Source organism: Saccostrea echinata, unplaced genomic scaffold (assembly GCF_033153115.1).
Source record: "Saccostrea echinata isolate AGI-Se365-2 ecotype Australia unplaced genomic scaffold, CSIRO_AGI_Sech_v1 ptg000004l, whole genome shotgun sequence".
Taxonomy (NCBI): domain Eukaryota; kingdom Metazoa; phylum Mollusca; class Bivalvia; order Ostreida; family Ostreidae; genus Saccostrea; species Saccostrea echinata.
In genome coordinates, this window is record NW_026889753.1 from 4069738 (window position 1) to 4086721 (window position 16984).

Below are 16984 nucleotides of genomic sequence, written 5' to 3' on the forward strand. Positions count from 1 at the left end.
TTTTGTACATGCACAACCTATGTAAGATAATCATATTGACCTTTGGTTCCAGTGCAGTTTAATTTTTAACATTATTTTGTGTAATTAATTGTTATAAAGGAGAGGACGCTCTAAGTTTTAAGAACTTGTGTCCGATCCTTTTGTTGTAATATCTAAACAATAAAATATGTTCAAACCATGCTACTGGCTTACTCTCTTAGCTTTTTTAAAAACCTAACCTTGTAACGCACATTAATAATAAACGTAATATTGAAAGAAATGGTGGAAAATAGACTGAATCAAGAAGGGATATATCCCATTTACTAGGTGGAGGGAGTTTGTTTATGATTGGACTAGTCCACTTATGGGATAAATAGTAAGAATAATCAGCAAATCCATTGCTTCAGTGTTGCCTGCCCATATACAATGTGTTCTTTTAAAAGATGTGATAAAATTTACTGTTCATAAAAAACTGAAGTAGGTTAAAGGAATAAACTTAGTTTAAATAGAAGTTATCACACCAATTCTATAGAACAATCCAAGAATAAGGCGCGAAGATAATTTAACTGTGACATTTGGCGCGAAATGATTGTGTCACCCCTTTCGTAGAGGGCAAATGGACTGATCCAGTAGTTTAGAAACGCAAAAAAAATTTTAGACGGACATGTCCGAACTAAGAATCGCAAAGAATAAACATGTGCATGCAAAAAAAAGGAATTAAACGCATCATTATTTTGCATAAGTATTAAGTAATAGTTATAGCAATAGTACGGCTGCAAAACGTGTGCTTATTCATTCAAATTTACCCAATATTTCATTAAGAAATAAGGTATAAAGTTGATGTAAGCAGTTTGAGAAACAGAAATATTCTCTCCTCATACTAAATTAACGTAATTAGAATCTGCCGGAAAATGAAGGGTCGTACGAACTGGAGCAATCTTAGATCTGTTTATTTGTACCACATGAATTCTAAAACGGCACGTGCCTACAATGTAGAGTTTACAATTATAATGAATATGAGGAAGAAGCAATTTTCAAAAGCAAATTATCATAACTTCCTGATAAAATAATCTAAAATAATAATCGTAAAGATTTTAGTCTGCTCCCAGCCGTATTTAACAGAATTGACGTTTTGTGTATTGGGGCCCGAGAAAGGAAAAACACCAAATCATACGTTATCGCGGCAAATGTCAAACAAAATATTTTTCTGCACTGTTAAAAAAATCAGCACTACAAACGGCAACAATGTTTATAAGTCATAGGTGTATTTTTATGTTGAGTTTACACTATTTTTTTTTCTTTGAAAGCGATGGAAAAATGAGAAATGATAACAAGTATCAACAAACCTGTCGAGTAGAACCTTCGCGAGCCCTGTGTGAATGTGTCGCCGAGTTCCCGTTTCTTCCTTATCCAACGATTACATTAATCCCCAAACTAAATTTTAGTCAGGAAAGTTGCTTTTTCAAGCTCTATTTTCAGTTTCTTTTTCTTTTTGGTCGATTTTGTCAATGTAGCAGGCCTACCGGACTTCCCTTTCTTACCATGCTGTTTTGTTTATGAAAACTACGCATGCGTGCATAGCATGGAATGTGGAACCCCGAACACGTTGCGATGTATATATTTACGTCCCATAAATAACTATTAATTTTAATGAAATAATCCAAATTATTTAATTGTGAAAGTTGTAATTTTCTGAAAGTTTATACATTTAATTCCAAATCTTGTCGGAAAATTTTATAGTCACTTTTTTAAAGAGATGCGCCGTACTGTCACTTTACGGAGTGTGCTTTCCTCCATATCAAATTTCCCCCCAAATAAGATATGATGCCTGTACTGATATATGAAGGGGAAGGGCGATACATTGTTATAAATGTTCCATAGGTGCTCTCGGAGTAGACAATCTTATTGAAACTTCACAAATATTATCATCAAAAAGTTTATTTTGGTTTAAAATGGCAACCAGTTCCATTGAAAATAGGAAGTATATTAAATAAAATTATAATTGGAAATCTCATTTTTCTCTGCAACTGCTCTACCAAGTCTTTTGAAGCATTGTCTTATTCTTATCATCTGGTCAAACTGATTTCATAAAAAAATACAATACATTGTAATCGGTTGTAAAATTATCATAATCCATGGAAACAAAAAGGAAAAAAATTATTTTAAATGGATTTTTTTTCAACTTTTATTTCAAACAACATGTACATTATTATATTGATGTTTGCAAGTGTCTGTCAGAGTTTCTAGGGTTTAAATATCCAAAATAGCTGCCGTTTCCATGGAACTAAAAATGAATGAATTTCTAAAACTTTGACATTTTGCAAAATTTTAAGAGAGAATTTACTCTTTGCTTTCAAATTCAATATTGCACGTGGAGGTCGATAGGACATCCTTATATGCTACGGCTTGTAAGACAGTGTTTCTTAAGCTTGTAAGGGCTTGTTTTCATCTGGTTTTGTTTTGTTTTTTCCTTTCAAGAACTTCTCGATTCAAATATTCACAAAACGGTATTTGAAACCTGTCAATATAAAAAAAAAAAAATTATTACACGCTCTTTGTAAGAAGTACTGATTCATAGATAAAATACTGGGCCTGTAGATCTAGGGCAAACAAATACAATCTCTAAAGGTGGCCTGATATTTTGACATTTTAAATTTCGTGAACAATGTAATTTATTTAATAATTTCCTATGAGTTAAAAGTTTGGGTTCAGACTCAATGATTTGAATCATATATTTCAAGATTTCATACTAAATTCTTGAGTCAAAAAGCTCTAGTGTGTATTTCACCTCGGGGAAAAATCCTACTGGAGAGTACAAAATCCGGGGGAAAAGCTTGCTATGGGGGAAATCCTACTCTACAACACCGGTTCTTATAGTGAGCAGATAGCCAACCCTCTTCATCTTGACTGCTGGTGCTAGGAGTGAAAGGAAGTCAACCCTGTTACTGTCATGGCTGTGGATAATTTGAATGAATGGGAACTCAGCTTACCATGTAGTGCGCAAGTGGATATTTTATTTAATTAATTTATATGGCGAAGTCTGAATGGGCATGGTCTAACTTGTCCTGGGTGAACATCGTACCCAGGATTCACTGTGGACAAATCTTTTCCCCATTTTTATACCCCTCCCGCTTGAAAAGTGGGAGATGTATAGTGATTGTGGGTGTCCATCCGTCAATCCGTCCGTCCGTCCGACTGTCCGTTTTTTTTCTGGGGTATCCATCTATTATCCGATCCGCAACTCCTCTTATACCACTGAATAAAATTTAACGAGACTTTCACACACCCGATCCGATACTTATTAGCTGTTACTATAACAAACTTATTAGTGTTATTTGCATGCTTATAAGACTCATAAAGTCTGACTTTTAGACCGTGCGGTCTACCACGGTATATTATTAGCTTCAACTAGCAAAGACTAACAATATGATATAAAGTATACCGCGGTCTATTATTATCTTTAAAAAGAACCTTGTAAATAGCAGCAAATCAACTCTTGAATGCCAGGGGTCATCGCTTCGAAAAAATAAAATAAAAATTATTTTATTTATCGATTTTCAAATTATTTAATTTCTTGTGATATCTAAAATGATCAATGTGAAATCGGGAAAAAAAATGAAATAAAAAAATCTCGTTACGTCACATCGCCGAGGAAAGTTCGCGGGAACATTCCACGAGATCTGACTGCCTGGAAGTATCACATGTATCCCAATGATCAGATGATCATGATTTGGTAAGTAATTAGATCTATAGCAAAATGAAGTGCAGTCGAATGAAGATGCATACATGTGCATAAATATATATATGTAGTAGGATATTTGTAGATGCACTTGTAAACAGTAAACTGTAAAGAGATCAATGATAGCATTACTCGAATTTCCTCGATCACCACAATTCGCCATTTGTGAATAACACTGTAGATGGCATCAGTGTTATGATTTAATATATGTATAAGCATAGGTTTTAATGATTTTGTCTCATTGATATAAATTTTACGATGGGTTTACAGTTTTAATCAAATTTTCAGTAAGCACCTTAAGTGAGTGAAAGGGGGGTGGGGGCATTTTTAATGAATTTACTTTATTAGTTTATACAGTGATACATAAAAGTGACTTTTGCCTTTAAAAGTAGAGCAATCTCTTGTCTCTTCTACTTCATGTCCTTAGTATGAACTTCAGTTGAAGGAAATACTTATATGATTTGTTTGTCTGTGTATGTGGGTTTATTTTATACACACAAAAATCGAACACATTTAAAATAGGCCTAGCTGTTTTTAATAATATATATCCCTATTTGAAGCTCACTTAGTCCTGTCATAAAATCTTACTTAATTAACATACAATCTTACAAATGTTAATGTTCCAAAATGGTGGAAAACAATTAAGGTAGCTCAAAATGAATCCAATCCTGAATCTGTTAATCAACTAATAAAAAACTTTGTGAAACAGTGATAATATTTTCATATTATATATTTTCTATTACTGTGGAGGTATACCAAATAAGCAACACAGTTTTATAAAAGCCACTCTGCTCATGATATATTATAGTATCATTATATGGCCATATCCTGGTGTTGCCCGTTATACTTAGGAATATAATCATTAAATCTACACTACCTGAGGATGATTCCATATCAGTATGACTAATTGTGGCTTTGTTGTTCTTGAGAAGATTTTTAAAGAATTTTCATATATTTTCTTATGTAAAAACTTTGATCCCCCATTGTGGCCCCTGATAATAGACCCAGTTAATTGCTTAAATATTATATTGAGAATTGCCAGCTATTGATTTTGGTTTAAACCATGTGATGAAAGAATGGGGTGTATATCTTCCGGAATTTCTGGTCAGAAATTAAAGTAATCGGTCAATATTTCTATTTTATGGACTTTTCAATTACCTAAATATTATTCGAATAATTCTAAATAACTATGGTATATATATTGTAAAATTATATTTTTAGGTTACCTCAACTGAAAGCTCAAAATGAGCTTATTCTGATCACAATTTTTGTATGGAATCCATCTGTCTGCAGTCATCCAACCTATGTATGAAAACTTTGAACATTTTTAGCCCACCTAAGCTGAAAGCTCAAGTGAGCTTTTCTGATCACCTGTTGTCCCTCGTCCGTCTGTCTAGCAGTCTAGCTGTCCATCCATCTGTAAACTTTTCATATTTTAAACTTCTTTTCAAGAACCACTGAGCCAATTTTAACCAAAATTGGTACAGAACATCCTTGGGTGAAGGAGAGTTTAAATTGTGAAAATGAAGGGCCAACCCCCTTACAAGGGGAGATAATCAAGAAAAGACAAAAATAGGGTGGGGTCATTAAAAAATCTTCTCAAGAATCACGGGGCCAGAAAAGCTGAAACTTATGTGGAAGCATCCTAGGGTAGTGTAGATTTTAAATTGTTCAAATCATGGCCCCCGGGGGTAGGGCGGTTCCACAGTAGGGAATCAAAGTTTTACATTGAAATATATAGGCAAAATCTTTGAACATCTTCTTCTCAAGAACCACTGGACCAGTTAAGCTGAAACTTACGTCGAGACATCCTGGGGTAGTTTAGATTCTAAGTTGTTCAAATCATGGCCCCCGCCCCCGGGGTTAGGGTGGGGCCACAATAGCTAGGGTATCAAAATTTTACATTGAAATATATAGGCAAACTCTTCTTCAAGAACCACTGGGTAAGGGCGAAACGATTACAGGGTTGTGGATAACCACTCGCCCACTCGCAAATGCGAGTAAAATTTGCTGTGGGCGATAAGATATTAAAAATCTGGTCGCCCACATGGCGAACAATTTTTTTCCCAGAACATAATCACATTTCAGTTTTTGTATTGTACTTTCAGTTTTTGAACAAATGCTCTGCTAACCTAGATTATTTGTATTGTGTGCAAGCATATTAGTCAAACATGTACCTGATTTAGATCAAACGTGGCGATTTATCGAAGTGGTTAATTTGCAATCTTGATGATAGGAGAGCAAACATTTGAGATTGTTCTTAAAGAAATATTGTAACAATCGGCTGTGAGGCACTCCATCAGGACTACTTATTCAGAGATAGAATTTGAATTATCGTGTCAAATACACAAAGATTAGAACCAAACTGTATTACAGGTTGTATGTAATTTAATATGTTCCCCCGTTAAACAATAGATGTGTCAGTTGTAGGATTACCGGTAAATGCTACAAAATGAAATGAACATATTATTGTATCAAACTTTTTTTTAAAAAAGGGAAAACCTGACAAAATTTCAAATACTGCCAGGGGCTGACAAATAGGTTTTTTAGGCACTTGTCCATGGGCAAGTGCATGGTCAAAATTCACTTGCCCTACCTGAATATTTGCTTGTCCCACCATGAACTATTATCATATTTTAAAATAATTATATCTAAAACAAAATGGAAGACAAATACTGAGTAGAAATGCAAACCCCTGTACAAAGCTTTAGATCTATGACTTACATATGGATTTTATTTTTTTCAAGTCACTTGCTCATGGGCAAGTGGTTGATAAAATTTCACTTGCCCACCCATAAAATTCACTAGCCCTGGGCATCGGCAATGGGATTTGTCAGCCTCTGACTGCGAACATATTGACACTAGGAATTTTAATAAAAAAATCAGTAAAAAAAATTTAAGAATTTTAATTTTAATTAACATATAATGTGGGCCCCTGGGTCAATTGTGGGCCTGTAAAATTTGAAAAGTTAGGAGCCCACATGGCCCCTAAGTTTTCAAAAGTTAACCACAACCCTGGATTACACATGTAAACGGCGACCTTTCGATTAAATGGTCTAAACGTTTACAAATTGAGTAAACGTTTACAGGAAGGTCATTATCAATGTCTATCAGAAATAAAGTTTAATACAAACAAGTTGTTTTATTTCATATTTACCTAAGAAAGCAGTCTTTTACAAACTGTTAACAATATTGTTTTCTCTTTTAATCTAACTGGAAACATGATATTAAACAAAACTATCTAAAATCCAAGAGGTCTAACATACTTAATTCCAATTTCCGAGGAGTGAATAGTGATGTATTATGATTTTAATTTATTTTTCCAAGTATATGTTCTAAAATAAATAACTTTTGCTGTTGCTTTTTATTGCTAAGAAAGTACAAATTATCATGCTTATAAGTTATAACAGTACGATGCTTTTTCTACGTCCCGTATGTAGCCAAACAAACCATTAGGCCTAAAAAAAATTATGTTTGTTTCCTGCAACATTCCCAAAAAATCAAGGGTCGGTAGGTCAGGAATTTTTTTTTTTTTTTTGCTTATGAATAAAGGGGTCAAACATCCCTGGACTGAATTATCCAGGTGTTATATTTACAGTGGACACCCAACATGGCTGCCTAGTGGTAGAAAACACACTTCAAAAAGTTATGGGGGAATTGATTACTCTTTATATTTAAGGTAAATGTTGACTAAGTTGCATATTTTATATCTCAAATAAAAGATACAATTAATATTTTTTGAATTAAAAGAATCAGCTGATTGATCAAACCAAAGAGCAAACACAGAATTGGCAGGGAAAAAAATCCACCCGTGGGTAAATTGAATGGGTCGGTCGGGATACAGGAAACAAACATAATTTTTTTTTAGGCCTTAATGCAATATTGGTTGACGGTGTAGAAAGTGAATGAGTTTAATGCGCTTCATGTTCTTTAGTCATAAAAACCAACAAATAAATAGCAATAACAACTCATAGTCTCATACTTACATTATAGTGAAAGAATGGTTAATTAAATTAGTGTTTCATGAGTAAGTAGCCAAAAAAATTCAACATAAAATATTCTCCCGTTTAAACGGTACTGTTTCATTTTACTGCTGTTCGTTTAAACATATTCAGTAAACGTTTCACCCTTACCACTGGGCCAGAAAAGCTGAAACTGATGTCGAGACATCCTGGGGTAGTGTAAATTTTAAATTGTTGAAATCATGGCCCCCAGGGGTAGGGTGGGGCCGCAATAGGGAATCAAAAGTTTTTACATTGATATATCTATCTATATATATACCTGGTATATATAAATCTTCTTCTCAAGAACCACTGGGCCAGAAAAGCTGAAACTTATGTGGAAGCAGTGTAGATTGTTGAAATCATGGCCCCTGGGGTTAGGGTGGGGCCACAATAAGTATTACAAAGGGGGGGATCTGTTGAAGAACAAAGTAATTCAGGTGAGTGTTTTGGTCCATGGGCCTTGTTTACTTTTTTAGCTCACCTAAGCTTAAAGCTCAAGTAAAATTTTCTGATCACTCTTTATCCAGCATCCATCTGTCTGTCTGTCTGTCTGTCTAGCTGTTCGTCCGTCTGTAAACTTTTCATATTTTCGACTTCTCAAATTTATATAGGGAAAAAATCTTCTGGTAGTGTTATTGGGGCCCCCTGTATTGGGTGGGGCCACAAAAGGTGATCAAAGTTTTACATAGGTCTGTAATATATATTAGGAAATGTCCAGCATGGTTATGATGACTAAGAATACTTTTTCCAAAATTAGTCATTACCCTTTGATCAGGGGTTCCAGGTTTAGTACGGGGCTTTTTTCATCACATATTGAAAATGCATTAAATTCTTTGAAAGTCTTCCTCTATGGTTGTTCTTGAGTATTTAGCAGAGAAACTTGGTGCATGTTTATGATGAGAAAGTATGCTTCTTCCGAGTGTTGAAATTCATTATCCCTGGATCAGGGGTTCTGGATTTAGGGTAGTGCTATATTTCAATCATTTTAAATATTGGAATATTTACTCTGCTTTAAGAAAAGTTATTCACTTATGATAATTGATCAATGTAAATATCGTAATTGATAGGTAAATTGAGCATACAAAAATATTAAATATTTATAATATGAAAAGAACTTTCAAAGGAACTTATTTGACAGCTGGTAGACTTATAAATAATACTGTAGATTCCTTATTTTACGCGAGTACTTATTATCGCGAAATGACCCAAGGACGTCAAATCGTGAGAAAAATAATTCGCGAATGGTTGATTTATCTAGAGATTTTACATACATTAAAGCACCATAAAAATAAAAGCGAGTAATTTTATTTCGCGAGCGGTGCTTCTCGCGTAATTACGCGATAATTTATTCCTCACGTATATTTAGGAATCTACAGTAGATGCATAAATAAAAATGAAACAAAAATACTTTCATATACATGTATTTAAAGACAAAGAGAGGCAAATATGGTGTGGGTATGGTGCTGGGTGTTACTCTGTGGATATTGTGTTTTATGCTAAAGCACTACTGTTGTGTTATGTTTGGTGATAGTAATGAAGTGTACTGGTAGATAGCACTGGTATATATAGATACAGACATGTTTCTGAATTGTTGCTGATTACCAGACTAACTATTTTGTTGAGCTCTGGTATTAGGGTGGGGCACTATTTATTTAGTGAAAATGAATCAATGATTGGAAAATCTTTTTCTCTACTCCTTGGTATTAAAGAAACAAACTAAATGCATAGTTATAATGAACAAGGGTGCTCTTCCAAAATTCTGAATTTCAGGGCCCCTTGGTAAGAGGTTTTGATGTTAGGACTGGGGTCTATTGATTATATAGTGAAGATACATTAATTCTCTGAAAATCTGCTGCTCCTTGGTATTAAGCCAATGAACTAATGCATGGGTATGATGAGCAAGGGTGCCTTTTCCAAAATATGTGAAATGTGTGGCCTCAAGGTCAGGGGTTTGGGGCTCTACTGATTATACACAATGCATTATTTATTTGATAATCCTCTGCTCTGCTCCTGGGTGTTAAGTAAACAAACTAAGTGTGTAGTTATGATGAGCAAGGGCACTTCTTTCAAAATTATGAATTTCATGGCCTCTGGTTTAAAACATGAACCTAATTCAGTTGTGGGAAAGTTGTTACATGATATTCAGGTGACCTATAAGACCTATGGGCCTTGTCTTTTACCTTTACCTTCCCAGTGACCTTTGACTTTATTTTTTTTATTGTGTATAAATCTCAGTTATAAAAAAAAAACTAATGATTCAGAAGATATTTTCGTCAAACATCACACACTTATACAAACTTTCATGTTGCATTATAAAAATACCCTGGGTGGGGCATTCATGTCTTTTTGACATATTTTTCTAGTTTGAATTTAATTTTATTTATTTATTAGTGGTTTTCCAATCATCAATTATAATCGAAAATCAGTTGATTGCTGACATAATCCAAGCACTTGATTACAAAATTCTTATTCTGATTAACCGGTTTATTTTTTTTTACAAGCGTAATAGTTTTAAAGCTAAATATTCCAGCCCTGACTTATCTGTTACTTTATTTGTGTATCGTAATGGTGCAGAATTGTATCCATACCCTGGTAACAAAGCATGTTCCCGGGTATGGACGTACTTTGGGTTCTACAAAATGAATGAAGGACCTGCTGGACCACCACAGAAAGTAGTCATCTACTCATTCTTACATTTAATCAAATAAATTAAAAGAAATTAGAAATGTCCGATTATAATTGATAATTAATTAGTTACAGTAACCCGATCATCGATTATGAAATTCTTACCGATCCCATCAGTATTATTTATTATATTAATTATTTACCATTCCATGGATCTTTCACAGTTTTTTTTTTTAGCTCACCTGGGCTGAAGGCTCAAGTGAGCTTTTCTGATCACATTTTGTCTGTTGTCCGTCTGTCCGTCCGTCTGTCTGTCTGTAAACTTTTCACATTTTCGACTTCTTCTCCAGAACCACTGGGCCAATTTCAACCAAACTTGCCATAAAGTATCCATGGGTAAAGGGGATTCAAGTTTGTTCAAATGAAGGGCCACGCCTTCTTCCAAGGGGAGATAATTATGAATTCTTGAAAAATTAATGGCATCATTAAAAAATCTTCTTCTCAAGAACCAATGTGCTTGAAAATATGAAACTTATGTGGAAGCATCCTCAGGTAGTGTAGATTCAAGATTGTTCAAATCATGACCCCCGGGGTCGGGTGGGGCCACAATGGGCGATCAAAGTTTTATATAGGAAAAATGTTTAAAAATCTTCTACTCAAGAACAGCAAAGCCATGATTGGTCATATTTACATGGAAGCATCCTCAGGTAGTGTAGATTCAAATTTGTTCAAATCATGACCCCCGGGGGTCGGTCGGGGCCACAATGGGCAATCAAAGTTTTACATAGGAATATATAGGAAAAATGTTTAAAAATCTTCTTCTCAAGAACAGCAAACCCATGATTGGTCATATTTAAATGGAAGCATCCTCAGGTAATGTAGATTCAAATTTGTTCAATTCATGCCCCCTTCCCCCCCAACCACTTTTATATTTAAACTTTTCAACCTTTCAAGACTGAACTGATTTCTGCTTTTTCCTAGCCATGTTGCCCAGGAGCAATGTGGCCCCTGGGCCTCTTGTTTTTTTAAACTCCGGTGACCTTAAAGGCCCTTGAGCCTCTTGTCTTATTACAAAATGAACTGGACATAGACAATCAGAAAAATGTTAATGTTCAGCCCAGTATTGTACCAGATAGGGTAAACTTGTATGAAAGTTTTGATTCCTGACATGGTGTAGATTCAAGTTTGTCTAAATCACTGCCCTTGAGGATGGGGTGGGGGCCACAATAGAGGGTCAATTTTTTCATCAGAATATATGTAGGGAAAATGTTTTAAAATCTTTTCAAGAACAGCACAGCCATGATTATCGATATTGAGGTGCAAGTATCCTCAAGTAATGTATATATAAATTTGTGAAAAGCCTAGCCCCCAGGCGTAGGTTGGTCCCACAATTGGGTATCAAAGTCTTACATGGGAATATATATAGAAAAAAAAAGTTTGAAAATCTTTTCTTCAAGAGCAACAGGACCATGATTTGTCATACTAATATGCAAACATCACTGCTTGCGTATTGCTGATTCAAGTTTGTTAAAATCATAGCCTCCAGGAATGGATAGGGGCCATAATATGGGATAAAAGTTTTACTTTGGAGTATAAGAAGAAAAAAAATCATTTTCTCAAAAACAACAGGGTCATGATTAGTCCAATTAATCCAATTGATATATGTGAGTATCCTAAGGAAGTGCATCTAGATTAAAGTTTGTTCAATTCATAACCCTCATTTGTAGTCATAAGGCCACAAAATCATAAGGATATTGTAACATCTGCAACCCCTTGGAGCTAGGCTAGGGCAATGGTATGGATAATGAATTTTTCATGTGAATAAAGTGAGATTTTATTTAAAATCTGCTGATGAATAACAGCACTACCAAGGTGACTCAGGTGAGCATCATGGCCCATGGATCTCTTGTGTTTTCCACAAATTTAGTCATACTTACTACAGTGACAAATGTTTTCAAGAAAATACCTAACTTGATCAAATATCCAAGCTCAAGAATGTCAATTTGGCCATTGTGATGCAATTAAGTACATACGCAACGTACCTTACCTACTGATAATTTTTCAAGATATTCTTAATTTAAGATTAAAATGCCATCAGATGTTCATAAACAAAAAAGCAGCTTGCATTACCAGGGGTTTTGAAAAGATATCAGCTGATGAAAATTCTTGTAAAATTCAAAGAAAAAGATACAAAAATTACTACTACATATATTCTAATTGTTTTGTTTTTCCAAATTTGTTTTAAAAGAAGTGTACAACAGCATATATAGACATTAAAATGAAGCACACAGTTCCTTTAAGTATTGGAACTCTTCAACTCCAGGGAAAAAGACAATAAAGTTCAAACTATGTTGCGTATGTCCTTAATTGGACATTTTATTACCAACACTGAGAATGCCTGAAGGAAGTTATTGAGCGGTAGATTTTTGGTCACTTGCTCAAAGGTCAGATTCAGACATTTGACAGTGTGATGCAATTTCTTGTTGTATATATAAGAGAAGCTATTTGGGCTGTGAACATCATCCTGGGTAGCTCAGTAGGGATGGGTATTACCCCATATATGTATCACGGTCCGATTTTGTCAATGACTTGTTTATCATTATGTGTATCACTTAATTCTATCTATAAAAAGCTTTTTTAAAAAATACTTAAAAATTATCACAGTGATCACAGTGACTGCAAAATATTGTTAGGAATATAATTTTGTCATACATGTACATGGGGGGGGGGGGGGGGGGGAGGGGCGGCAATTATTTTGCCGATATACAGATTGCTATTGAAAAAATAGATACTATATGCTTGTGCCCCCTCAATAAAAATGTCTAATGACCTTTTTTTTTTTCTTTTTTTTTTGCTTGTCAAGGAATATTTGGTAGTTGATAGTGCCCCCTCAACTGAAAATATATGCATGGCTGTGCCCCCTCAAACTGAAATTGCTTCCTACGGGCCTGGACCATATAAAAAAGTAGAGTGTTTCAATATGTGACATGCTTTAGCGCATCATTTGAATAAATCTAGAAGTGGTCAGCTTTTTATGTTACTAACATTTAAATTGGTTCATGCATTTACCTGCAAAGAAAAACATCCACAGATAGAGAGACTTTGTTAGAATGGCAATTACCATATAAATAATAAAAATATGATTCCCCAATCTTTTATGCATAAAATAATAAGGAAACTGATATAATTAGAAATGATTATTATTGTACAATCTCCCAGATTCATCAATATAGAGAGAGATTTCAGATTCTCTTTCCTGAAATTGTAAGCATTGCAGCATTCATCTTTATTTGAAGTGTAATATATTTTGCTATACCCATCCCGATGTATTTTGTTAGTACTTAGATTTCAGTTTATGTAATAACATACTGTATATTATACCGTTTAAAAGTACATGAGCTCATAAACAAGTGATGTATATGCTAGTTATTGAAACTCTGTATCTCAAATTTTTCAAAGTATTTTTCCAAAGGAGATCAAAGGTCAAGGGTCAAGTGGACTGTCTAGCTTTAATGTCTTATGACAATAGGTCAAAAATAAGCTTAGTTAGCTAAATATATTTACTCTATGAACGATTTTAAAAAGTAGGTCAAAAGTCAAATTGAAAGGTCACTAGATGGGTAAACCCTTGTATTTTATGAAAGCCGTAGTGCCCAGGTTTATATATTCAAAAAATTAAGTCCAATCATTTTACATTTCTCATGATATATATGTAAGGTGTGACTGATGGTGAGATTAATGGATGGACAGACAGACAAACAGACCCTGGGTAAAAGTGATCAATCCCCAAGTGTCACTTTGCTCTGCAGGTGACACAAAAACTGTATTCTGGATTGCTCTATTGCTTTGTAACTGACTGGGGGCAAAACAATTATTCTGATATACAGTAACTGGTAACTCAGGGTTGTTCCTAACAATCGAAATAGCAGGGGGCATTAAAAAAGTAGAAGGGGGTTTGGGGTTCCTCCCCTAACAGGGACTTGAGGGGGGATACCAGAATTACTGGGGCTTTATGTCATTATAGGCAGGGACAACTCTTTAACTGGTAGATAGTTACACTCCTATAGCTCAGTGGGAACTCTACTAGGATCTTGTCTGATTCTTCATTCAGCTATAACTTTTCTTCCTAAGTATTGTTATAATTTCATTTGTAACAGGAAAGGAGAAAATGTACATTCCTCCCTCCTTAAATTGTTTTCACCCTCAGAGATGCAACCCACCCAAGTTCTTAATTGCCCCTGGCAGGAATTTTACCTGCAAGTCCAGGGGTGGTCAACGGAATCAAATCAGATACCATTACACAATTAATTAGGGTATTTATTCAGTACCAATAGACTTTTGAAGCCTTTGCAAAGCTTAGACAATAAAGTGACCATGGTGCCTGCAAGATTCACTTACTCCAAGCTCCCAACCAAGATTTTACAGACACTACCGCAATTTCAAAATCATAACAGACATAAAATCTAAAACGTCTTGAAAACTTGAAAAAATTTATTCCAGAATATAAACATTGCCTTTTTTTCACCTAAAATTGTATCTTATATGTAAACTGTCTTGAGTTTGTCAGGTTTTACTTATGATGCTTATTATAATGCTGCATTTTAGTTGAGTCATCCTTACTAAATTTGATCGATAATATTTGTTAGCTCATGCCCAGTATAGATGAAGAAAAGTTTAGAGGTTATTTATAGATTTAGGGTGCAACTTGTCCAAAGGTCAAGGTCAATGATTTTACAGGACAGAAAAAAACCCTATACTGTATTTCTATATATCTAGGCTTATGTTACAAAATAATAACGTGTTCTAAAATATCATGACCTTTGATTTTTTGTTCTCATTGGAGTACATTTTTGTGTTTTAGAAACATTGAAACATTTCTAATTTATTTATTATACTATGTTTTTCCCCCTAGAGGATGAGATGACAATTCCAATTATCCATAACTAAAGCCCCTGCATTAGAAAAAAAGATCAACACTCCTTTGTGATGCTTGCAAATGCAATGTATTGTAAGTATTAAAAGTGTTTACTTCTTGAATATTAAAAAAGGTATTTTGTATAAATAGAGCATAACCTTAATATTCCAATTGGATATCCAGTTTGAAACTTTAATCACTAGTAAATGACTTTAAAGTGGATACATACAAGCATGTCATTTGAAAGTCTTGCCAAATGTTTATGATTTACATCTTGATTGCACAGTTGTATATTACTCCCAATTCAGTAATTCAGGGTAAGATAATCAGTACTTGCTGAAAAAAAATTTCCTGTGAAACCTAGCTGTCTGATTTGACATTCACTGCTGAACAAATTTTGTGTCAGAATAGACAGGGTGTCAGGATGTCAGATTGCACAGTGCAAAACACATAGAAAAGAGTAAAGTTCAAATTAAAATAAAGGTCTGAATTCACAGTGAAACAGACTGCACAGGTTTCTGAATAGACAGTTTTTACTGTAAGTACATATAAGTACCTGAATTGTATGCCCACTGAATTTGAATTTTTTAGGTTTACTAACTCACTCTGCTTTATGACAGCCAGGAGTAACAAAGATTATAGAGATGCGCGATTTTATTGGTGTATCGGTATATCACAATTTTTTTTTTGCATGATACATATCGTGATACAGAGACTAAAATACCGGTATTTGGTACATAACTATAAATTCCAGAAATTATTCATTTATTTGTTCAAACTATTGAAAGACAATTACAGGAAGTGTAAAAAATGTTAAAAATAGTTAAACAAAGGCATCCAAAATGCTTTATATTAAATGAATAAAAAAGTAAAGTTAGGTTATTATAGCATACTTTTAAGAAATATTATGAAAATTCATTTGAAATTGTAGTAAAAATTGTGTGTAAAAATATCACGATTTATCCTGATATTTTTTGGGGAAAATCGTGATATATCACGTTACAAATTTTTTGCTGATTATACCCATCCCTAAACAAAGAATCTATCTCCTTCACCAAACTTAGTCTTTCATTTTATAATTAGGACAAATTTAATGTGAACTGGCAAGATATTTTACCACAGTTGCCCTGATAATTTGGTTCTTTTTACATGTATTAAAATAAAAAATTTAATCATAATATTACTTGTTTCATTACAGGGTATTTACAATTCAACATGTATGCTAGCCTAAAGGAAAGTTATTGAATGACCATGATGACTAATCATCTGAAGAAAATGACTGGCATGGAAAAGACTGTGGCAACCTTTATGTTGTTCTTCTGTGTTTTCATGTTTTTGATTGCTCAATTAAGCAAACTGACTGAGATGTTTGAAAGTGAGAGCTAGTACCTACATTTAAGTGTTTAAATTACAAAGAATGTTCTCTGACAAACTGGAAAATTGATCATGGAAGTCAGCTGCAAAAAAGTCTTGAAAACCATAACAAGCATGACATTGTGCATATATTTCTAGCTTTATGAAGGACCAGAACAATGAATTGACATGGGTTTATTCTACAGTACATGTATATGGATTTTTAAATTTTATTTTTTTTTTTAGCCAGCAAACCTTTGCTTTTTTCTTAATGATAGTAAGTCTTATCAAATTTGTGAGTTTGTGTGTCAGACTTATTGGTTGGACTTTTTCTTAATGATAATAAGTCTTATCAAATTTGTGAGTTTG

At 34.0% G+C, this 16984-nt stretch overlaps 1 long non-coding RNA gene across 1 annotated transcript; it reads left to right on the forward strand.

Annotated features, from left to right (window-relative positions):
* The first annotated feature begins 7333 nt into the window (after positions 1–7333).
* Positions 7334–16540, forward strand: LOC133179409 (uncharacterized). Its single transcript, XR_009720113.1, has 3 exons — positions 7334–7397; positions 15260–15355; positions 16461–16540. It is a non-coding gene; the product is annotated as an uncharacterized LOC133179409 (long non-coding RNA).
* Positions 16541–16984: the final 444 nt, after the last annotated feature.